This window comes from Mesocricetus auratus, unplaced genomic scaffold (assembly GCF_017639785.1).
Source record: "Mesocricetus auratus isolate SY011 unplaced genomic scaffold, BCM_Maur_2.0 Super-Scaffold_100009, whole genome shotgun sequence".
Classification (NCBI taxonomy): Eukaryota; Metazoa; Chordata; class Mammalia; order Rodentia; family Cricetidae; genus Mesocricetus; species Mesocricetus auratus.
The window spans coordinates 23,787,963-23,814,390 of record NW_024429193.1 but is presented as its reverse complement, the minus strand read 5'-3'; the positions used below and the strand labels follow the sequence as shown (position 1 = coordinate 23,814,390).

Sequence of the window (26,428 nt, the reverse complement as noted above, 5' to 3'; positions counted from 1 at the left end):
TATAATGAAGGCTTGTGAATCTACCAACCAAGCACATGCCATTCAGAGTTGGAGAACTGGCTCAGGAGTTGAGAGCATTTGTTGTTCTTGCAGAGGAACTGGATTCAGTTCCCAGCACCCATGTAGTAGCTAACAACTGATGGGGAATGTTCTTCTGTGTGTATGCTTGTCTTATTGGTTGGTGAATAAAGCACTGATTGACCAGGAAGGAGGATAGGTAGGACTAGAAAACAAGGAGGATTCTGGGAAGTGTAGGCAGAGAGGAGTCGTCATGTGCCCCCAGAAGTGATGTAGCTGGGCAGAATCGGCATATTAGCAGGGACAAACAAGAAATCTCTCTCTTCTCTTCTCTTCTCTTCTCTTCTCTGTGGAGATGTTGAGCAGTCACGATGTGGCAGGCAAAGGAGTCGCAGGTCTGGTAAGCCAAGACCATGTGAAAACACATGGATTAGTAGTTATAGTTTAGTAATTAAGTCAGATTTAGCTAATAAGAAACCAAAGCCAACGGTCAACAGTTTCATAATTAATATAAGTCTTGTGTGTTTATTTGGAGCTCTGAGACAGCTACAAAACCAGGCAGAAAACACTGTAACAAACAATTACCTGTAAGTCCAGTTCCAGTGGCCCTGACATCCTCTTATGACCTCTACAAACACTACACATATGTGGTACACATATGCAGGCAAAATATTCATACACATAAAATAAAATAATTAAATAAAAAAGTTACACTTTCCAAACAAAATTATCACCATCTACTATGACCTACCATTATGTTTTACTAAAATTCTTCAGTTGCAACCCAGCTAGTTTTTTATTTTATTTATGCTATCATTGGTTTGTTCTGTATAAATATTGAATGACATTTATAAGATATAAGTCACACATCATTCCCTTAAGTAGGATACTTAAGTGTCCCATATTAACTGAAACACAATCCTTAATATTTCCTTAACCACTGAGTCTTTTCTTCAGCTTCCTTAATATTTCCTATACTTTCAATTATCTTACCCTTTATGTTCTCATATTTCACTCCAACTATTTCTCTATCTCCTCTCTCCACTTCATCTTCATTGACCTTCTGCTGTGTCTCAAATGAACCAATAACATTCCCCTCCACGTTATTGCCTTTGGTAATCTCTGGAATACTCTTTGGTCTTTCCTTTCTCTCCCTTTATGAGAACTCTTCTCAAAGATACATTTACTGATTACTCCAATCTGACACAGTCAACTGCTCCATCGAACTCTATTCCTTTACTCTGCTTTTATTTATTTCTTGTCCTAGCATTTGTCCTTATCAGAATTCCTATAATACATTGTGTTTCTTTATTCTTTGTGTGTTCCCCCTCTCTAAAAGCTGAAATCAAGGGCTGCCATTTCTTCTCCCAGTCTCAACTAGTAATTAAGGGGAAATGAATAAATGAATGTATTAAAGTGGAAAAAATCTTTTTAGTCAAGAGAATAGAATCTCTGGCCTGAGTGACCTAACATTTCAGTTAGGTCAGATTAAACACTTAGCCAAATGGCATTCCCTGAGGAGGCAGACTCACCCTAAGCCATGCTAAAGAGAAGCAGAAGAATGAGCAGCTTAATGAGATCCTGTGTTTTTCTGCCATGCAGCTTCAAACGTCTGTGCCTTTTATCAATTGTTCAGAAAAGTGTGACTTCTCATCGCTTCTTTCTACCACTGTGTTCAGGCATGCTTTCCTTTAACAGCCTGGACTTCAGTATTTGGGGCTTCTTACTCCTTCTCTAAAGCCATGCTCCCCACCATGTGACTGCGTGATGGCCATGTCTGACCTCCACTCTAGCCTGCACAATGTGGCTTTTTTACTCTCTTCTCTCCTCCATTCTCCTTCTCCAAGCAGATGCTAAAACTTACATCTTGCCAATCCTGAGGGTTTTTTAAGCTCTAGTAAAATTACCCTTGAGCTTCTTTGTGAGTCCATTCTTCAATTCTTTTATTAATGAGACTAAGAACCCCAAGAGAGAAGCCTGGTTTCCCCTGTATCTGATGAGAGGGAAAATGGGAGGAGGGAAAAAGAGAGGAAGGAACAAAGGAAGAAAAAAGTGATATAAAATATTCATTTTAAACTTTTACTGTGCTTTTGGGGTAGAAGGCAAATATCTAGGAATGGAATTGCTTGTTCATAAGTTAAGCAAAGTCTGGTCTTTTACAAAGGATTGATGAATTGTTTACCAACATTATTGCATCATTTCACAGTGCCTGACTTACCTTGTATACCAGAGAGAGTAGCTTAACTCAACTGTATACTTTTAAAAATAGCAGAAGAGAGTTGACAGCTTCCTCCAAAGCTCTTAGAATTCTGTAACATCAGAAAACACAAAGAGAAATATATATATGGAAGTGCATTTTCCCCTTTTCATCAGATATATGCAAGTCTTGCTCCAGTTGTACCCAGAGCAGCCACAGCAGACCTGAGACATAAAAATTCTCAAGTTTCATCTCAGACCCAATGAATTAAAATTCATTTAAGCAAGACAACCCCACCCCCATGATTTATAATGTTCCAGCACTGGTTGACATCTGAAAAGGGTCAATTGTAAGCATTTCTTCCTAACTTTGTCTTCAGTAGCATTACACTGGGAAATGGAACTATCTATGGTAAAGTGTTGATGTCATAGAAATAATCAAACATTGAATTTCAAGCTTGTTTCCAAGAACCAATCATTAAATATTTACCAAGATACCACTGAGTAACATGTACATTAATATTTGAGAAGTGTTGACACACCAAGTTATTTTTCATGATTGCATAGTAGAGATTTTTAGAGTAAAAATCCACATTTAACATGCTCAGCTGCATATTCCACCATTGTAAATACCACTGAAACTGTTGGCAAAAACTGAAAGTTTTGTATATATCTTTTCACTTGCCCCATTTTACATCTCAAAGATAAATTTTCTAAATGTGATTGATTCCTTTTTATATGACTTGTCTTGGTGCATATGATCAACTTTCCTCTTGCTTTTATCTTTACAGTTAGTTTATCTTGAGTAAGTCTTTTTTAGAACTACCAAAGAAATTGTCTAAAAGTAGGCATGTCCCAATCAACAATCTAAACACTGAGCCAATTAAACCTTATTATTTTTCCTTCTCTGTTTTCAGCTTATCTCATCTGCAATATAATTTTCTTTCCCCTGAATCTTCTTTGTATATCTTTTTCATCTTAACCTCAGCCATTCTTATTCTTAGTGTCCTATAAATTCCCCAAAAGAATATTGTAAAAGTTATACATGTTTATGTGTTCACATATTTCTTGAAGAAGTTCTTCGGATCATACCATAAGCTACTAGTAGTCCATTTTAAGTAGGAATTTCAGGTAATAAATCCACATGAAATCCAATATAGAGGAAGAAAGGTATCACAGACCTAAAAGATGTCTCCCTAAATGCAATAATGGAATCTCCAGATAGAGAACATTAGCAGTTCCTGCCTCCACAAGTGAGTATACTACATTATATGCAACCATTTTCTCCTGGGCAATTGACACTCACCCATCTACTTGCCAAGTATTAACTGTTCCCTGCAATTGCTCATTTTTCTACTATCAAATATTTATCTAGTAAGGAACCTGTTATGGTAGAAACAATGCTTTCTAACAGCAAAAAAACAAAAACAACTAAATCTGATTTGGCAGAGAGAGACTATGTGAAATCAAATTAACCAAAGTCTCTAGACAGGCTCTGCCCAGAGACATTGGTGTGGGTATTTATTCTCTCAGTCCGTAACAGTAGCATGTACTTTGGTGAAGTGCACTGTGGTTCATGTTTAATTTCCTTTTATTCTCTGGTAAAATATAAAATAGTGGAGGCTGAAAAGAAGTCTGTGGAACTTTAAAAAAAAAGGTCTGTGGAAATGAAATCATGATTCATTTAGCAGTCATCTCAGCATTCAGGAAGGGCTTATAATGAAAGAAAAGATACCCACAAAATGTCAATGCTTTGAACGTCAGAAAAATGCATTTTAATATATAAATATAAATCATACAGGGGAGTGACACACTTTGTATGACTGTCTAAAATTCCTTATAAAGGACAACACACACACTGGACTAGACTAGACTCCCTAATCATTGATGGTATCCAGTTGTTCCCAAGGCATCCAAACAAGACAATTTAATGCTTCATAATCAACCAAAAGGTTGAACTGTGCACCAGGGAGAGATAAATGCAGCTATTTATGTATATTGATTATTCACATTTTAAGTAAATAAATGGAAGTGAGCTTCAGAATGTTCTCATCCTGCATTGGCACAAAACATAAAGCACCTGACAAACCAGAGTTAGCACTAGGCCTTCAAACTCTTAACAAATAATGGAATCTCATTTTAACACAACTCCTAGGTGATCTGCATGCACACTGAAGCTTGAGGCTACTGCTCTAACGACTACTGAAGCAACAAAATCAGGGTGTTTAATGTCCCTGGAGCACCCACAGAGCCCACCATTCAAAAGGAGCAGAGCACCCAAACCCAGTACTGGCTATCCTTAACCACGAGACTTCCTGTTATTCTTTGATCTCTTTCTTCCCTAGCCTTTCAACCCAGGCCAAGGATCTGAAGGAAGATTTTTCTAAAAGTGACAACATTCTTGTTCACTTACCATTTACACCTTACAAACATTTGGCAGCAACAGACACTTGTTCTTCACTTTAATAGATGTTTATTGAATTAAACATTCAATTGTAATTCAACATCAACCATAAGCATTTTACACAATAAAAGTGAAGTTGTTGTTTAGATAAATTGCTAAGGAGGGAGGTTCTATTTAAATCAACTAGCATTTTCAGAAATCAAGTTTAAAAAATAATGTTACTCAAACCTCTGGGTTCCTAGTTGCAGTTACTTGAATAAAAACCCAGCCTTTTCTGGGGGGGAGAAATGAATTGCGCTTGCACCCAGTGTAGCAGTGATGTAGAACTTCGTATGTGGAATGGACTTTGCGGGTGTTCTCCAGCTACGCCACCTCTGCAGCGTCTAGGCAGTGACCAGCTGCCACCACATGGAATGGGGGTACCCAAGTCTGGTCCTTTCTACAGAAGGAGATTCCGCTATGAGAACACCTCATAGAGCTGGTCAGGATTTTCTGAGATCTTTTCCTGCTCCTTCCTTTCTCCATAGTCCCTTCCTGGAATTGCAGAACCCCCCACGTCTTTTCCCTCTGCTCCCCTTCTGCCCCGTTTTTTTTTTTCCTTTCTGAGCCTTTGTTACCAGTTATTGTGGTTCGAACCTGAAACGTCCTTCATAGGCTCAAGTGTTTGAACACCTGGTCCCAAATGAGTGGGACTGTATGGGGAGGTTGAGAAACTGTGGAAGGTCGAACCTCACTGGAGGAAGAAAGTCACTTAGGGAAGCCTCGAAATTGGATAGCCCTGCCTCATTCTCTGTTCACTTTCTGACTCCCGACTGACAAGCTACCTCACTTTTCTCCTGCCGTGATTTCCCTCCCGTTAGGGTATGCTGCCACGTGAACTCTGAGCCAAAATAAACCCCCCATTTCTCAAGTTGCTTTTATCAGGTATTTGGTCACAGCTACTAGAGAAGTAAGCAATACAGCAACAAATTTCTCACACATCTATCTTTGTCTTAGTGCCTACTTCTTTAAGAATATGCACTGACACAATTATGTCCCAAAATGTTGATATGAACTACCCAAAGTTGTCTGACCCCAGAGGCCTGCATATGTAATCAGTGTTTCCTTTCCCAGGTGGAAACCCTGGATTCCTTCCTGTCCCTGTATCCCTGTCCAAACTCGTAACAATTCTCAAACTTGAAGTAGGCTAAGATGGAATCAATTAATTTATCATACTATAGATAAAAGCTATAGACCCAGCTTGTGTATACTTCTTCTAGTTCCAAAAATAAGAATATTATGAGTGTTGCTATAACGATAAACGGCACACTTGTTGAGGGTATAGGTAACTGTTTATTATAGAAATAACTTACAAGAGAAAACGGGCAACCAAGGTGACTCAGCAGCTTTCGCCACAGAACCAAAAGCTGAAAAGAGAGAGTGCATCTCTCCTTCAGCGCCTTTTATTAACTCCTCTGTACATGCCAAAGTGAGCATGGCTAGAGGTGTAGTTCACCTCCCTTTCATTACCACATCTGTATGCATCTCTAATCACGCCCAAAGTGGGCGTGGTTAGCGGCACAGTTTACCGAATTTGATTACCACATCCATATGCGCCTCTAGCCATGCCCAAAACGGCTAGCGATGCAGTCCTAATGTCTCTTCCTACATATAAGAGAAATTTACAATGACCAGAGCCACCCCTAACACATATAGAACTTGGAATAAAAATAAATAAATAAATAAATAAATAAAGGCCTATAAAGAAAATATATAATTAAGAACTTACAAATTATAAATCAAGCTTATGAGCCTCTAAAGCATTGGTTCTCAACCTGTGTGGGTCATGACAGATATCCTGCATATCAGATATTTACATTATGATCACAACAGTAGCAAAATTACAGTTATGAAGTAGCAACAAAATAATTTTATAGCATTAGGAAGGTTGAGGACCTTTGCTCTAAAGCCAGTTCTACCCTACTGCCTGGAGATCATGGCTCCACTAGGATCTAGGAGGATGCATGAACTTCAGAGCTCTCTGGCTCATCAGAGTTCCACACCAAAACACTGAGACCCTGAGATAACTGTGCCCCTTTTCCTGCCTACATTCACCTTTGTCCAATTACTGTCTTTTCTATCCTTGGTCCATCCTTGTCTCATACATAGCACTTGTGGGTGGGACCCATAAAACTATAGATGTAGATAGAGGTGTACCCATTGATGGACAGATCTGCCCTCAATAGGACTGACCAAAAGGCCATATCAAACCCTGTGGACTCATGATCATTTTATTACAGTCCAAAAAGGAGTATAATTGACAGACTGATATAAGCACCAATAGCACATAAGCACTGAATTGAACAAGTCCTTTGATCTTGCAAACCCCTACTCTCTGACAAGGACCAACGGTAGGAAGGCCAGTACGGAGTATGGCACATATGTTAGTTTGCTAGGACTACCATAACAAATTACCATCAACTAAGTAGCTTAAGTCACAGAAGTTTACTTTCTCACAACTCTAGAGACTGGAAATGCAGGACAGTGTTGTCACAGTTGTTTACTTCTGAGTCCTTTTTTTCTTGACAAGCTGATGGCTGCTTTCTCAATTGTTCACACATGGCTATTTATTTTCCATATCTAAAGCCCTTATAAGGGCACAGGTCATACTGGAGTAAAGCCTACCACGCTGACCCCATTTTAACCTTAACTGCCTCTTTAAAGCCTCTGCCCACACATTAGCCATTTGAGATGTGCAGGTTATATATTCAGCGTGTATCTGGAGGAAACAAAATTAAATCCATAGCAATTCCAAAAGAATGGGTCCCTCTTGCTGTATCTAAAGACAACATTATGTAGATTGTGACCCCTGGGTAAAGAACAGAGGCTCAATCCAATTATAATTAAAAGATTTATTGATTAGCTGCTAGCAGGACGAGCAATCTCTGAGACAAATTTGAGATTGCTGGGTAGGAGGGGTATGGAGAAGGACTTTTAAAGGGGAAAACCACACAAAGACCTTCCTTATCTATGCAATCAAGCAAAAACTGTTGTGTTCTGTCAAGCTAAGTGATTAAGGCAATGCAAAACAATCTTTGAGAATCTGCACAAGCAAGAAACAGAAAAAGCATATCATGACAAGTAGACAGTCATATCTGTATTTTTCGGTGGAGGTCACTGAATCAGGGTTATTGGGAACTTATCTTCCAGGGAACAGAGTCATAGACAAATAGCTGGTGGATACCAAGACAGATACCTAACATAAAACAGAGCTCCTTTAGCCACAAGCGCAACATTACAAATTATCCTTTTAGCATCCCAACTTCTACCAAATTTTTAAAAATCACACAGAATCTGAAACCTACAGCAGAGGTGCCCTGCTCATGTGTACCCTGCTTTCCTGCAGTTTCTAACAATGTGATCCTACAGTGTCCTGTCTATGACTTGCTTTCGTAACTACAAAAATGTCATGAAACTGTGCTGTGGAATAACCCTTCGTTGCACTATGAATATGTGTTACTCTCATTGGTTAATAAAAAGGTGACAGGCTGGTAGTCAGACAGGAAGTATAGGTAAGACAGTCAGACACATAGGACTCTGGGAGGAAGAAGGACAGAGTCAGGAGAGATGTCAGCCAGCCACCGAGAGGGCAGGACATGTAGAAAATGAGATAACAAGCCTTGAGTCACGTGACAGAGGGTAAATAAGAAACATGGCTTAATTTAAGTGTAAGAGTTAGCTAGTAACAAGCCTGAGCTATCCTCTGAGCATTTATAAGTAATGTTAAACCTCTGTGTCTGCTATTTGGAAGTGGCTTCTGGGACAGGAAAACTCCATCTATAAAGCTGTCACCATGCTGCCACATAGTATTTTGATAAGCCTGAATCTGTGTTCCAGGACGATGGTCCCTGATAACCAGCTCCAGAGTAAACTATATTGTATACGCTTTGGGGTGAAAGCTGTTTTCACGCTGACACCTTCTAGAAGGAGAGAGACAAAGAGATCTGGTAACCCACCAAGTCAGTGTTGAGGACCCCACTATGAAGGTTTACACAGAAGGTAAGAGGTGTGCATGAATAAGCAGCACATTGTGGTCCTACCCACCAGCACTGTCTCAGCTCCAATCTCCCACAAGGTCATGTGACCAGTTGGAAACATTTCTCCTTGATACAAGCTCCCCTCTAGCTGTACTTGGGACCTTATCCTTTCCTTCTCTCAGCAATGTCTTGGGCATAACACCTCAATCTCTAATAGCCAAAGAAAGGGGCACAAGGTCTCTGGGGAACATCTGAAATGGTTATATTTCCCCCTCTGTTTGAACATCTCAATCCTGAGGTAGAATGTCTCTGTCTAAAAAAGTATAATAGAATAAAAGTAGGAACCAAAGAGAGCACATTCAGTTAGTTTCAAGCAACTGGGCACAAAATCCATTTCTCCATAACTCTTGGCTTTAGTTACTTTCAGAAGGGCTAGTGTAAACAACTCTTTCCTGTTGTTGGTTTGAGGCAAACGTGATGCTTTGAAAGAAAATGTCCCCTAAAGGGAGTGGCACTATTTAGAGGTATGGTTTTGTTGGAAGAAGTATGTCACTCTGGAGATGGGCTTTGAGGTCTCATAAAATGCTCAAGATACCACTCTCCCAGTATCTGAGACCACTTCCTATTACCAGCAAGATGTAAGTCTCTTCATGTCTGCGTGCATGCCACTATATCCCACAATGATGATAATGGATTGAACCTCTGAACTGCAAGTGAGCCACCCCAATTAAATGTCTCCCTTTATAAGAGTTGCCATAATCATGGTGTCTCTTCACAGCAATAGAAGTCCTAACTAAGATAGAAAGTTTTCCTGTGAAGCCCAGGTTTGCCTCAAACTCATCATCCTCCTGTCAATATCCCAAGTGCTGGATTACAGACAAGTACTACCATCCAAGGTGTGTCTTCATTCTGATTTTGGCAGCTCCTTCCATTATCTATAAACAATATCTCTGAAGGCATCATTGATAATCATCTAGTTTTTATCTAGATTGTTCTTCATTGTCAAGATTAGATACTATTCCATCTGATTTAAACTCATGTGTATGTGGGTGCATGTGACAGACTTCAAGGAGTCAGTGCCAAAAAATCCTTTATAGCCAGTGTTAAGCAATTAAGAGATATAGAATGAATAACTGTTAGGTCAGGCATTGGTTTGTTTTGTTTGTCCTGTGGGTGATATCCTAGCATCTTAAAAATATTATTCGGGGTCCTTTGTTAGAAGTCGAATTTTAGAATGTTAACAGATACCACCTAGTTATAAAGTTTGCAAAGTCATGACAAACAAGAACAAATGCTTAAAGACTGAAAATTAAGTAATTGTTTATAGATATATACTTCTAGATGACCAGTTTCCAATAAGTGGTTGAGTTGAGCACAGAATTACTTAGAACATTATGTAGACATGACCACAAAAAAGTCTTCCAACGGGGTATTATAGTCATGATGTAAAAACACAAAGAAAATAAACAATATTAAAAGTGGTAAGAGAGAAATGTCAAACTACTTACAAAGACAAACACATTAGAACTGAGCTGTTGTTTTTTTACATCTGTAAATATAAAGGGATTTTTTTACCTTGTTCAAAGGTTTGATGTGAGCTCAGAGGGACCTTTTAATGAGAAACAGAAAAGTTCAGCCTTTGGCTTTTTTCTGCTTATTTTTTTTCTAAGGCAATTACTTGTATGAAATCATAGTAAGCATTTTTAACTTTCAGCATAGTGCTAGGAAATAGATGATAAATCAAAAGAGAAAATAAAAATCCAAAAATATCTAAATAGGCTGAATCACTGGTAAGCAGAAATGAAAGTAAAATTTAACAAACTTAACAAAGTTTGATGTTTTTATAACTTGTTTGTTTGGGTTTTTTTTAGTCAATTGTACTTGAGTCTTAAAAAACTCAACTTGACATCAATTCTTATTAAAAAAACAAACTTGAGAATTTTAGTTGATTGCAAGTCCAATATGAAACAAAAGTACAATGGGCATTGTAAAAAATAAAGTGACTGTATATGAGGTGCTATTGTTGTCATGTTGTTTCAGGACAGTGATAGAGACCTTCGTGGTTCCGACTCTACAAAACATTTCATCTAGTTCTGGGAAGCAGACAAGATCCTCTCATTATGAAAGAACATATGGCTACAGAGACTTGCAAGGACAGAAGACTGGAAGGAGAGGTGATGGCTGGGTGCAGACGGGAAAAGCTGAAGCTGCAGGGAGACTCGTAGGTAGTATAGGGACCTGCAAAAGCTGTAGCAGCTTGGATGAAAGCACATATAAAACCATGGAAAAGCTAAGTCACAGAGAGACAAATCTTCACAGCTTGCATTTTGAATACCCCTAAGTAGTTTCTTTGCTTTTTGTCTGAAATAAATTAACTTACTATTTCACTTCAACACGTTTACATATAAACTTTATATCACTGGCATGACTTAAGTGTATCTGACAAAAGCTCACATCTTGGAAGCTCTGTCCTCATGCAGCAATGCTAGGAAGTGGTGGACACTGGGAGAAGTAGAGCCTCATAAAGCACAGTGAGGCCACTGGGGACGGTGCCCTAGTGGAGGTCAGCATTGCTCTTCAGGGACCTTGGGTTCTGTAGGAGAAAACTGTAAGAAAGGGGAATACTAGTCCCTCCTCACTCTTCTCGCCATTGTCTACATCTGTCAGTCCATCTACTTACCTATCTGTCATCTACCTATCTATCTGTCTATCACTCTATCTATCTCTCTATCTACCTATCACTCTATCTATCTTCAAACAATTTCTCTCACTCCATGAAATTTTTCACACATGGTGTCACCCATCATGATTCCCTAACCTGAGGTCAACTATCAGTCCTAAACCTTTAGCATTTAAAACTATGAATGAAATAACTTACTTTTTTTTTCATACCCAGGCCTTGTAGTGTACCATGGCAGTAGATGAATGTATCCAGATGCCATAGTGTTTCTTAGAACTTTCTAGGATTCCCTTTTATGTCTTACCTAACAGTGAATACTAGAAAAATCAGCAGACGTACATTCCCTGGAAATAGGCAGAAACAAAATGAGGTGCAGGACTCACAGCAGCCAGTACACTGATTTCATTCCCATGGCAAAACATCTGAGGCCAACAACTAAAAAGTTCAGGGGTTTGAGCCCAAAGTCATGTGAACCCATTGCTCTATGCCTATGGTGAGGCCCTGCATGGGGGCTGGCAGTGAGTGATACACCAAGGCTCACTTCGTGGTGGCCAGGAGGCAAATGACCAGGAAAGAAAGCAGCTAGCACCAACTCTTACACAAAACAACCATTAGGTCTGCCTTACAAAAATGGTGAAAGGTCAAGTGTGGTGATGCATGCCTTTCCTACCAGAACCCAGGAGGCGGAAGCAAGAAGACCGCTTGCAGACTTGAGGCCAGCCTGCTCTACATAGTATCCTCTAGATCAACCAGGGCTACAAACAAGAAAAAAAGGAATGAAGGAAGGCAGGCGGGCAGGCTAGAGGAAGTACTATGAAGTTAAATGAGTGGACAATCATTAACCCAGAAGACATCACAATATGGTCAAATTCGAACTTTTAAATAATGTAATGTCTGATTCAAAGACAATTTTTACTCTAGTAGGAAGTTTAAAACAAATGCATTTTAAGTACCCATAATCCTAATACTTTGGGTAATGAGCACATGGTGAAGAAATATATAAATTATAATGTCAATAATCTGACATACAAAGAGGAGAAGAAAGATTACCAGTTTTTGTATTTGAAGCTAAACTGTTTTCAGGATAAATGGGAATGTATAACTCTTAACACATTTTGCATAAGCCACATAACAACCGGGAAAAAAAAGAAAAGAAAAACCTGTAGGAGACATTATAAAACATGAATAGTAACGAGGACACTATGTGGTGTGGTGGTTAATCTTCATTGTCAACTGAACCAGATTTATAATCCCCAGAAAGACAGAAGCCCGCCTCTGGACATACCTGTGCAACTGTGAGTACACAATGGGAAGCTGACAGTCGCCTATGCAGAAGGAGGCCTCAGTTTGAGCCTTGCCCTGCAGAAATTCTGATCTCAGACATCCTCTTTCTAGAAAGTAATTCTACTGCTTTTAATGCCCAGTGGATTCTGATTTATTGTTGCAGCCTCAACTGACTCAGACAACTAGAAAAAATCCTTCTGAAAAATAGCTCCCAAGATTGCACTGAAAATCATCCAGGTGTATCAATTTGGTAATGGTCATGCATCCTGTTCTAATTTTCTTTCTGTTGCTGTGATAAATGCTTTGACCATAAGCAACTCAGGGGAGTAAAGGATTCATTTAACTTATAAGTTACACTCTTTCCTGGAGGAAAACCAGGGTAGGAACTCAAGACAGGAAGCAAGAGGCAGGAACTGAAGCAAGAACCATGAGGAAATGTTGCTCACTGGCTTGTGCCCAATGGCTTACTCAGCTATTTTCTTATACAGCCCAGGCCTCATCAGTCCAGGGATGGAACTACCCACAGTAGATTAGGCCTATTGCCCTTGGTATATTTCAATTGCTCTCTTTAATGTTGATATAGTCTTCAGGAGAGTTTGATACATCTTTGGTCTGCATTGCCTTCAAATGTCTCAAAACAGCTAAGTTTCTCATCCAAAATAACATACTGACCCTATCACAGATCAAGTAAATAGAGTATAAGCTTTCTACAGGATAAAATGTCCAAAATTCATGAATATATAGGCAGATTGTTTAATCCCATGAATCTTCTCAGCTCAAAATTCTGTAACTTTACTGCATGTTTAAAGGCTGAGTTTTAAATAATCTTACATCTAGTTGTTCACACTGAGAGCCAAAGACATGTAAAAAATAGTCCACAGTGGGTCAAAGGAATGGCTTTTTTATATAAAAGACTAACAGAGTCACACTCTGTAATGTGGTCAAAGGGAGTTATCAATTAACTTTTCAATATCATCCAAAAAGAAAAGCTTGGTGGAATACAGGAAGCAAGAATAGAATTCATTCAGCATCTATGCTCTATGCAAGGTCTTTTCCATAATTCTCTGAGCTTCATTAAAGAGTTTTATAAATTAGAACTTAATTTTTAAAGCTTCAGTGATTTGCCCAAGGTCACAGAGCTGGTAAGTGCCAAACTAAGAATTAAACTCAATTATTTCTGACTCCAAAGCTCATTTCCTTTCTATTCATTTTCATTGTTGAAAGATGAAATTTTGAAATTAAATTTTAGCTGCAAAATACTTCATCTATATAAAAAATATTAGGAATAACTAAATGTTCAACCGATGTCACAAGTTCGATTTAGGACACACTAAAATTGTTCCCCAGTCCTTACAAACAGACTCAAAAATACTAAACAGTCTTAGGTTACTTCCCCTAAGTAACCAGAGGCTAAAGCTGGCAATTTCCATCAGGCTTTATGCTTCAGAACATCTATAACCTACACTAATTGCTAAAGACCTGAATTAACACTAGCTTCCCAAAAGATAAAAAAGCATCACGTCATGACTGAAGAAAAAAAGAGTTAAATTTATCAATGTCCTAAGTAAAGGATAACCAAACTGATACAGCACAATTTTTAAGCAGGTTGGAGAAATTATCTCATATGGGGTCCTTTCGTGACATGGATTCAGAGAGGGGTGGAATTCCAAATTCTACGAACAGAATTAGGTTGATGCTAACTCTAGAAGGTAGATTACTTAGATAAGACCAGTGGATATTGGCTAACATCCAGTAGAATGTTGACAAATAAATTATGGTGAATTCAATCCATTCCAGATTTGCCAATCTTGGGAAGAAAATCTTCACTGATTGACTTACAAGAGAAGTATACAATAAGACAAGTTTTCACTGATTAAAAGACTTTAAACCACTTCTGTTTCTTGCATTCCTGTTTATAGAATGAACAGGTTTTTAAATAGTCTTGTTGTGCCCAAATTCTGAACCCCAAAATCACCAAGAGGCCCATTTCGATGCAAAAGCAAAGTGTCTTTTATTGTAGTTGTTTAACAAGCTAATCCCATTAGTTCTGGTCCTTCATCCATTCACTGCAGTGGATGGCTGGAGAAAGACCCTGGGCAACCTGGAGGTGGGGATCTTAAATGGCAGCATAAGGCGAGTGTCTAGGGGTATGAAACAGTCTCAGGATTGGTGTGCTTCCAGGCTTGGATGACCTGGCTGGTGTTAATTGGTCAACTGGTTGTTATGGCCCATAGACCCTCCCAGTGCGGTTGCTATGCTCTGCACATCACTGTTGTGCACTTGTCCATAAAGCACACTGTAAAACACAGCTAACTTCTGATTGGTTCCTTTCCACGAGGAGGGAATTTGACCTCCTAGTGACCAGGATAGGAGCAGCAAGGTCATGTAAGCACATGCTAGCCTGTCATGGCTGCTAAAATGGAGTGGGTGGGGGCTGGTCACTTAAGTTTCAAGTGGTTACTGCTAGGCAAATGGCAGTCCAGATATCCAGAAATGGACTCAAGTCAACTACAAAAGGATTTCTGGATAAAAGCCAGTATGCCTCAGGAACTTGTGAAATGGGTTCCTATCTGCAAAAAAAAGGAGTCATTTTCCTTACATCTGGCAGAAGGGACATATGGCTACCTGTGGTTGCATATGGAAGCCTATGCTGGCCTCAGCTCCCTCTCTGGGTATCACGGGTACCTGTTAAACACTTCAAAGCCTGGTACTTCCCACCTCAGATCTCCACTGTCTTATAGCACACACACTACATGTACACATGCACACACACACATGTACATGTACACATGCACACACACATGTACATGTACACATGCACATACACACACGCACACACTACATGTACAAATGCACACACACATGTACATGTACACATGCACACACACACGCACACACACACACGCCTACACTGGCTATTTTCTCACTCTTCCCTCTCTTGCCATCCTCTATCCCTGCTCCAACTCTTGCTAGCCTCCCTTCTCTTATAGACAGCTCTGGCCATGCCCAATCTGCTTCTCTTTCTCTCTGTTCTGCATTCTTCCAGATGCCTCTGGATAGTTTCTCCCTTTTTTTTTCACAATTAAAGCCTTTCCCTTAACCATACCATGGAACAGCCATCTCAGTGATTTCTTATTGGGTCCCTTGAATACAGATACCAGTTACCATAGCAAATGAAATTTTTCTCACATTAAATGGTCCAGTGATTAGGTGACTCAAGGCTTATATAAAGGATGACAATTACCATCAGTGGCTCATAGTCTTACTGTTTTTCTTTCATACATATACTTAGGTGTGGGTTTTATTACCCTTACCTATGAATCACGAAATTGGAATTCTACTGGAACACTAGCTGTGGTATCTGAACTTCAAAAAGGAAAATTTAATTTAAAAATACTTTTTAAAATAATACAAGAATTTGTTGGAGGTTGTTTTTGCTCTTTAATCTGCTTTTTTAATGGAAAAAATAGAACATGTTTTGCCAGGTTTATAGAGGTACTATTCTAGTTACAGGAACAACACAATGGCATAGCCAGGCAGAACTACATGAGAGACTCTGTGGGGAGAGGGGGAGGGGAGGGGGCAGAGAGGGAGAGAGGAAGGGAGGGGAGGAGAAGAAGGAGGCACCAGTACCTCAGAGGAACAGGCAGAGAGATGGAAGATGCTATTTTATGATGCCTTTTCTATCACAGATGTGCACACATAGGCGCATACACTCAGATACACACATGTGGTGATATTTTGTTTGTGCTCTAACAAATAAAGCTTGCCTGGAGATCAGAGGGTGGAGCTAGGCACTAATTAACCATAGAGGTCTGGAGGTCTGTACAGACAGACGGGAAGTAATAAGGCAGGGCAGATACAGGAGCTCAGCCCCTTTTCGACTGAAGAGGTGGCTATGGCTTCTTCCTTTGTCTCTATGATCTTTCAGTGTTTACCCCAATATCTGTCTCCAGGCTTTTATTTTTAAGACCAATTAGAACTCATGCACACATCAATTAATGAATGAATGAAATAATTTTTAAAGATGTAACCGAAGGGACCAATGCCCCCTCCCTCCACCCCTGTTTTAGCAGCTATGACAGGCTAACATGTGCTTAAATGACCTTGCTGCTCCTGTCCTGGTCACTAGTTGGTCAGAAGCCCCCAGGGCTGTGCTTTACGGCTCTGAGTGTGCTTCACAGGTAAGGCCCCAACAGTGATGTGCAGAGCATAGCAACTGCCCTGGGAGGGCCTTTGGGCCATAACAACCAGTTGACCAATCAGCACAGGGCAGGTCGTCCAAGCCTGGAAGCTCACCAATCGTGATACTATTGTGTACCCTAGACACTCCCCTTACGCTGCCCTATAAGGTCCCTGCCTTGTTGTTTCTCTGGGTCTTTTCTCCTGCCATCTGCTGCAGTGGGTGGATGAAAGGCCGAAGATAATGGGGTTAGCTTGTTAAACAACTACAATAAAAGACTCTTTGCTGTTGCACCGAAATGGGACTCTTGGTGATTTGTGGGTTCACAATTTGGGCGTAACAGTAACCCCCTCCCAGGGGCTGCATCTCCTAATGCCATTACTTTGGGAGCTCAAATTTCAACATGAATTTTGGGAGGACACAAGCACACAGACTAGTGATAGATAAGGGAGCACTCAGTACTGGCCAGTTTCCATTATATTTGATATTCAATTTGAGAAAGGGTGTGAGTGAGCTGCAAGTGTGAACGAAGCGCTTATCTGAGAGAATCATGTTTGAGCAAGAGAGGATGGCTTGTGTGGCAGTCCTGAGGCAGGGCAATGTTTATGGAGTTTGAGAAGCAGGAAAGTCATTACAAGTAAAATGAAAGCGAAAGCAATGGTGGAATTATGGAGTAAGAAAAGTGTGTCTGTGTGCGCACAGATGCTTGTGGGAGCAGGGAGAGACCTTGACGGAGTTAGTTGACTCATGCTATGGGGAAGGACAGCAAGTCCAATGCTTTCAGGGACAGCAAAGCCAATCCACAGGCAGAGTTACTTCTTCCCCCCAAGGAGGTCAGTCATTGTTCTCTCGTGACCTTTAAATATGTAACATAAGGCCCACCCACATTATGGAGAGCCATCTGCTTTAGTCACCATGCTAACTTTAATAACTTAAATAGTAACCTCATTTCATAAACAGCTTCCAAGAAACATCAAGTGAAGTGTTGAGCTAAGTATGTGTACCGTGTACCGTGACCTAAATAAATTGACACCTGAGATTAACCATCCTATATGCACATACATATGTAAATATGCACACATACATACATATAACTAGAGCCGTAGAGAAACAGAGAGAGACACTGAGAGTATGAAATAATAATTCATCTCCCTGCTCAAGTTTATTTTGAATGTTTTTAATTATAAGTAATGATATAATAAGCGTCCTTGTCCACATGTCTGTGTATAAAACTTTCTCTGAAGTACACACCTAGCAATCAATTTGGCAATTCATGAGGAATGCACATTTCAATTTAGTAGTTGTTACATTATTACTCTCTAAATTTGTTATACCAGTTTATACCCGGGTAAATTGCTTCACAGTTTACCCATCTAAAATCATGAAAGATAACCTTCATTTTCATTTCTATGATTATTTATGAGAATAATTCTATATGTTTCTTGACCATTTAAAATTGCTTATGTTCAATTTGTCCATTTTTAGACAAATTTTTGAACAAAGACATCCAGTGGTTTATAGGTCTGAAACAGCAACAGGCCAACTAACAGTAATCTAGTCTTAGTCTAAGAAAATGTCATTTCATCGGTGCCATTAGGAAAAAAAAAACATATTTGTTTCCTCTATCACTATACAGAAACTTCATATAATCCACAAAATAATTTTACATATGAACAGATTATTAAAACCTGGACTGTGTGTCTGGAGTGATGGCTTTCTATATACACATGACGACCTACATGTGGATCCCCAGAACCCACACAAACATCTGAAGACAGTGGTATCTTGCTGGCATCCAGTCTAGACAAATCAATGAGCTCCAGGTTCAGTGAGAATCCCAGTCTCGGAAAATTGAAGAAGAAACACAGTGCTAGCCTTCACATGTGCACAAATGTACACACACACACACACACACACACACACATAAATAAATAAATAAACTGGGGTGCTGATGATATTTAGCTTTCATAATAACACACGTAGTGAACTAACTTTTTTTAATGTGTCTTCAGACATGAGGACTTCACTCAGAATTGATTATGACCTAAACTTTCAATATCTGAAAGTGAGGAGCTTTGCATTAGTCTAATTTTTAGTTATTATTGAACAGATAGTCTTCAGAATATAATAATTCAGGCTATTACCGTGGGACAAAAGTGGTAGGAAGTCAGTAGATATTATAACTCAAATCTGGATGGCAGGTCCCAGCATGCTGGAGTAATAAATACTCTTGCTGATTGCAAGCATGGATGGTGGTCTTTTGTGGGATTTCTCCAGGACCCTAACACACCTATAATAGATATCTAATGAATTATCTCAGCAACTTTTTTCTAGGAACTTTCTCCATATTCACACAATTATCTTTTGAACCATTACTTAAGTACTATGCAAATACATTAATTACACATAAATAGTTGGTCTCCATACAGAGACCACATCCTTAGAATCCACACAAGATTAGTACATAAGCATATAACAACATATAATGAGCCTTTCACCTACAATTTTTGACCATTAAGTTCAATTCATTTGAAAGACAAATTATGGACAGTCTTAGTCAAAGTAGCCAGACTTTGGAAAGAAAGAAAATTATGAGGAGTAACAGAGACAGCAACAGAGAGACTATACTAACTCTATCTTCATTTGAATCTGTTCTGAATAGTTCAAAACAGCCATTGTGTAGCAATTGCCTCCAAATTGAAACATTCCATCATTAAGTTTCAGGAAATAAGCAAAACTCACAAAGTTCAGAAAGTAAACAGCTCACAAGTCTCAGGAAGTTCCTGAAACATGATTCACAAGGGTCCTACCCAAGGTTGTATAAGCAGTAACAGATGCTGAGGAAAGACTCACTAACCAACAACATTGCCTAAAGTCATGCAAGAGCTATAAGCATGCAGACTTTCTGAGTTGTCAGCCATGATGACATGAGCTTTCCAGTGAGGCAGCTGCCTTTGATTTACCTATGTTTCTGTAATACCTCATTTTTTACTCCTGTAAATAACCCTACTTAATTTACTGGTTCACAAAACTAAACTTTGGTTGAATTATTATTTCTACCACCACTGCAGTCCATTCTGCACAGGAGACATTTATTCTGGTTTCCCCCAGGAAAAGTCACATAATACATTTGGCATCCAAACAAGGACCAACAGAACCAAGGACTAGCTGGGTAGATTGGTTTCAGACCCCTGCAAAGGGCACCCAGGAGTCTCAGACTGATATATGTGAGGGGAAAGCATCTATGGAAGCAATTCCAATATGAATACTGTAAGCGTTTCGTCGGGATGGGTCAGGACAGGATGGAACAGGAGTGGGTCAGATATGGTATTCTGGCACTCGGGAGTCACAGAATACTCAGTGTTACACAGCTCAGGTGGAAAAGTATCCTGGAGCTCGGGAGCCAAGGATACTGAGTGTTACACAGCTCAGGTAGAAAGGTATCCTGGAGCTCGGGAGCCAAGGACCATCACAGGTTGCAGTAAGCTTGGCAGCTTACAGCCTTGCCTCAGAGAAAGGCTTCTCCGGTGTGTCAGCTCCGCTCCAGCAGGACAGGGTCTTCCAGCTGGGGATGTTCGCCTAGTGTAGCAGTTTTGCTCCGCAGGAGGTTTCTTGGGTGAAGTTGCTACAGTTCAGCTCTGCTCCTGGAGAGCGGAGAGCGGAGAGCAGGGAGCCGGGAGCAGAGTGTAACAACTCTGCTCTGCCAAGGAAGGTTTCCCAGGCAAGTGTTACAGCGCTGCTCGCTCTGCTCTGCTCTGCTCTGCCCAGGGTCGCCTCTGCTTGCTCTGCTCTGCTCTGCCCAGTGTCGCCTCTGCTCTGTTGCCGCCGCAAAAGAAGATCTTCACCTTCACCCGAAGCTCATCCAAAAGGGTTTATTGGAAGGCAGCTGGACCAGCCAAGCTGAACATACACAGGGTTTATATAGGGATTGGGGAAGTTTTTCCAGAGTAGGGATTGGTCCGATTTCAGTGCTGAGCTCAGATTGGCTAGAGCTCTGCTCCGGGATTGGTTACTTTTTTACACAGGATTAGGGTCAGATTTGGCTCTGGTTTCAGAGCCAAAGTGTGTTTCTTTCTCTGGTCCTTTTTAGCCTTTTGGCTCCAATTTTAGGGCCAGGGTACATTTCTTTCACTGACTCTGATTCCAGGGACAAAGTGTGTTCCTTTGGCACTGGTTTTAGGGTCAGGGTACATTTCTTTGGTTGTGGTTGCAGGGCCAAAGTGTGTTTCTTTGGCTCTGCTCAGGGTGTGTTTCTTTAACTGGTCCCTTTTCCCTACAAATACCTTTCCTATGTGGTATGGGATAGTGCATCTACTTGCTGTAGTTGTGGTTATGTACTCCCTGAGATGGATGACAGTACATGTAACCAAGGCTAATCTGTCTGTAACAAAATATCCTTAGAGAGTATCCCAAAGTGGGCATCTTCCTCTGTAGGCAGAGGTTTCTGTCCCACCCAGTCCTGCAGCAGTTCAATCCCAAATAAACACACAGAGGCTTATCTTAATTATAAACTGAGCCTATGGCTCAGGCTTCTTATTGGCTAGCTCTCTCTTAAATATTAACCCATATCTATTAATCTGTGTATTTCCATGTGGTCTAGGCTTACCAGTGATGCCTGGGTCTCTTCCTTCCTTGGCAACTACATGGCATTTCTCTTTTGACTCACTCTCTATGATCTTCCTCCCAGAAGTCTCCTAGTGTAGTAGCCCAACCTAAACTTCCTTCCTGGCTATATTCTGCCTGTCCATTGGCTGAAACAGCTTTATTCATCAACCAATAATAGAAACATATTCACAGTATATAGAAGGACATCTCCCATCATTTCCTCTTTTCTGTCTAAATAAAAAGGAAAGTTTTAACTTTAACATAGTAAAATTTTATACAACAGAACAGTTGTCAAGCAAGTATAGTTAATAATATTTAGTCCACTAACATTTGGCAAAATTTAAAGAAAATATTCTATCATCTATCCTATCTTTGTGAGTCTAAAGTTTTATATGTAACTTATCTTTTATCATAAGAAAGGAAAACCATAACCATAAGTATCTATCTTTAACTCCATCAAAGACCCAAGAAGGATAATAAATAAACTCGAGAACTGACAGAGACATCTCGCTGCTTGGATAGTCTCCCAAAGTTTCTCTGTAACATTGGGGCATCCATCTTCACCCCATATGTCAATGTGTCTAGCAGACATTTTAATGAAGTAGGAAATTTGAAGATCTGTTCTGTCTTGTATTGGCAAAGTTTGTCAGTTGCTTTCTTCTGTGAAGCAGGAACCCTGAAGGACCATCCTGTCTCTTGGGAAGTTCAGCAGTCACTTTCCTTTGTAACCTGCTTGTCCAGTTTGGACAGCGTGCTTACTGTCAGCAGTTGAGCCGAGGGCAGTTCTTTGTCCAATAGGCCATTTTTGCCCCATTAACGGCAAACTCCATAATGAGTTACTTCATAATTGGTGTTGCCAGGAGCATTGTGTCTCATTGTCATGAAAAACCATTTTAAATGTCGGTAGATCTTTGAAAGGTTTTGAAGACTACCTATCCATTTGGAATATATCTCTGTAGAATACTAAGAGATCACGGAGAAGCAGGAACACGCCACAGCCACTCCTTAGCTCCTAAGCGTCTCAGCAGGCAAGAGTTATGGTTCTCCCTGATTATATCCTGTTTCCACCCCAGCTATCTCACTTCCTGTCTGTCTGTACAGACCTCCAGACCTTTATGGTTAGCTAGTGGCAAGCTCCACTCTTTCACTTTCGGTCAGGCTTTATTTGTCCAAGCAAGATATCACATTCCTCTTTGTTGTATGGAGTAGTACAATAGTTGGCCTTAATTTGGCAGACTATAGAATCACCGGGGAGATGGGCCTCTAGATGCTTGTGAGAGATTATCTTGGTTAAGTGAACGAGGAAAACGTATACGACTCCCTGTCTATGATGTTGGATTGAATAAAATGAAGGGGCACAATGAATGCTGGTATGAATACATTCACTGATTGGTTCTTCTGAGTGCCGATATAATGGGACCAGTTGCTTCAAGCAATTGTTGCCTTAACTTTCCCACCATAATGGACTGTACCCCGAGCCAGGAGATGAAATAGACCTTTGCTCCCTTAAGTTGTCTTAGTATTTTATCACAGCAACGGGGAAAAAACACTAAGACAAGTGTCATGCTTCCTTGATGAGTAGAGGGCCCGTGCATGAATATGGGGACACCCTGAAAATGGTTAAAGGACTAGAGAATTCATGGCAGTCCCTGGGAGTAGTAAGCATTGGACAAAACTGTGGAGCAATCTCTCATTGCAGTTGTGTAGTCAGTATTATATATAAGATTTGCAACTGTGTTTCATGGGGGGAAATTACAATAAGAAAGAAGCATAAAACAAGCAGCCTGCATATCAGCCTCTGATTTGGCAAGTGACTTGGATAAAAGAGAAGATGAGAGGGAGGTATTGGCTGACCATTACCTATGGCTGAGGGAGGGGCATGAAAGGGAAAGAGAACATATGCGGTTTTAATGAGAAATGTCTCTCATGTATTTGAACATTGGGTCCCCCTTTAGTGGTGATGCTGGGGTGGGAGGTTATGTAGCCCTGAGGAGGTATAACCTTTCTAAAGGAAGTATATTACTGGGGAGCAGGATTTGGTGGCTTATAGACTCACCCCATTTCCTGCTCAATCTCTTCACTTCCTGTGTGCGCATGAAATTTGATCAGCCAGCCTGTACTACATAGAGAATACCAGCCCACTCAGGACTAATGTCTTCAAGGAAAAAAAAATCAAACAAGAAACGACTTAACCCATGCTGCTATATATCAAGCAGCAGTTGATATACACAGTGAGGATGGTTTGTGAGAAACCAAGTGTCCCTTCCAGAAAGACAGAAAGACAGTGTCCACATACAACCAAAAATGTTCTTCATGTTTATCTCTACATACTTTCTTAAGTACGTTCTTAGTCCTCTGATACTCACTTTTACCTGCCGGCAACTAGGCAAAATACACACAGAGCAGATGAAAATAGAAATTTAAAAATATTTTCTTACAAAAATAAGTGGAAATGCAAAAGAGAAGGATGCCCTGAGACTCATTGAGGATAATTTTCTAAATGAATACTCATTTGCTGCCAATTTCAAACAAAAGACAAATGAAAAACAGATGCCTTGTTTTAGACAAAATGTTCTTAGGGTCATAACATTTGCACAATTTTCTTCCTTCTCTGACAGGCCAATTACTTTATCTCAGTATATAAATCTGTGTACTTTTAGCTTAAGTGGATAGTCTTCTATTCTGTGGAGGAATTAAGAACCTATTTTGTAAACAGTCAGTATGTATGCATAAACTCGGTGTGTCATAAGAAAATTTCTACTAATTACTTGCAAAGATTTCAGCCTCTCCTCTGAACCCAAACCTTGGGGACAATTCACTCATTCATTCTTTCTCTCTTTCAAGTTTCAGTTTTAGGAATATAAAGGCCATGAACCTAGCTCAAGGCATTTAAGAAATGTTAGAGAACTTCCCAGCTCTTTTAATGGTACTTTCACGCTGAGACTGAGTTGCCCATTTAACTTTCAGAGTCCCTGAAGAAACAGTATCTCCTGTACCTAGATTCAGGAATATAATTATATATGTTTGTTATCCTAAGTCTGCAAACTCTGCCCGGAGGAAATCTTCAAGACAGAGACTGAGCTGTCCTCTGTGCATCCTAAATGGACCACCTCATATGATGATGCAAGTCATATTCCTTCGGTTTTACAACTACATAGAACCCATTGTGCCCACTTGTCTATGTGGCTTCCTCAGCCTCAGAACATCTCTTACTGTCCACATCATTCCATATCAAATTCAACCATCCTTTTGGATATCAAAGGTCTTGAGTTTGTTGTATAACAAGTCACTCAGGTATCTGCCCCTAGAATGCCTCAAACATGTTCCCATTCCATCCCTGAGATGGCATCTCTAAAAGCCATTCAGTGTCTCCTCTTTAAAACCTACATCCAGGAACAGTACATGTTGCTCCTCTCTCTGAATGAACAGAAACTATAAATTGGATGTTTGGATCCATGAATGGCAGACTTTCATCAAGCACTTTTCTTAGATGGTCAAGGTGCTGATTAAAGATGAGCTAGGACACCCAGAGACAGAAGATGCTATTACCTTGCTAAAAGAAGTCAGGAGTTCTAGATTGAAGATCAATAGAAGTTTATGGCACTGTCCTAGAGTACAGTGCTATAGGCAGCAAATTGTTGTAGAATATTAGTTTAATAATACAAAGATGTGTTGCATTCTTTTACATTGCATTTGTTTAACTCTGTAAAGCTGTGTTACTGTGCCTGTCTAAAACACCTGATGGTCTAATAAAGAGCTGAATGGCCAATAACTCGTCAGGAGAGAGAAACAGGTGGGGTTGCCAGGGAGAGAGTATAAATAGGAGGAAAAAATCTAAACTTGATAGAAGAGGAAAGAGCAAGAAAACGAGGATAGGAGGGTGCCAGGAGCCAACCACACAGCCAGCCATGGAGTAAGAAGGAAAGAAAGATATATAGTAAAAGCCCAGAGGTAAAACATAGTTAAGAAGAAACAGCATAATTTAAGTTGGGAAAGCTGGCTAGAAACAAGCCAAGATAAGGTCCAGGCATTCATAAGTTAGAATAAGTCTCCATGTATTTATTTGGGATCTGGATGGCAGATCCCCAAAAAGTAAAAATAGAAAACCAACTACAGCTGGTAAAGCCAATGAAATAGTATGATGAGAGTCTTCCGTGGACTGTGACTGCAGGCTGATACATGGAACGGCTCCAGGCTTCCTTCCTTGTTATAGATGAACAACATAGATCCACTGATTATCAGAATCCAGGCATTATTGGATGCCATAAACAATGCTCTACTTCCAGAAGTTGCTGAAGTTCTGTCTGGACCTGCTGGAGGTCTTTCTGCAGAGTTCCTATCAGACTGAAACTGGGTAGACTCTGCACCTCATCGCAGCACCCCATGGCCATATAGATCTCAGTGGAGACACTGAAAGGGGTACAAATTTATTGTCAAGTACAAAGCAGTTTTTGTACTCCTACCTGCCTGTGGAGATTGCCATCTACCTAGCAGGCAGTGAAGAATGAGGATGCCAGCACCATGAAGTTCCTGCTGGAGATGGGTAAATTCCTTTAGATACAGAACAATTACCTTGACCTCAGTGACCTAAAGGGAAGACTTACCCTGAATATGGATGGCAGCAACCAATAGGCTGAGAGCCCTGTTCGAATGAAAAGCCGTGAGCAGAGCTCCCACATGGGCACAGGCTGGGCTCTTCTTGAGCAGGTGCAGATGTTGCTGTTGATATCCTCCAGCCACCAGACTCTGATTCCTCAGCCTTTAGACACGGACTCACACTACCAGTGACTTACCAAGGGATCTGGGTCTTCAGTCTCAGAATGGGGTTGTATAACGTGTCCCTCTTATTCTATGTCTTGCAGCTTTAGACTGAGAAAATATTGTTTTCCCCTTTCACCAGACTGCAGGTACCTATTATGAGGCTATCCAATCTACGGGTATGTAAGTCAACCTAATAAATCTCTCATAAAACTGCCATACATTCTATGGACTCTGTATACTTGCGGGACACTGATGCAAAACCTGGCTTTTAAGAAGGTTAG

The 26,428-nt window shown here is 40.2% G+C and overlaps 1 long non-coding RNA gene across 1 annotated transcript; it reads right to left on the bottom strand.

Annotated features, from left to right (window-relative positions):
• On the bottom strand, window positions 1-26,428 carry LOC110343056. Its single transcript, XR_002385251.2, has 3 exons — window positions 25,991-26,428; window positions 2,237-2,327; window positions 1-415 (listed from the first exon to the last, which is right to left on the bottom strand). It is a non-coding gene; the product is annotated as an uncharacterized LOC110343056 (long non-coding RNA).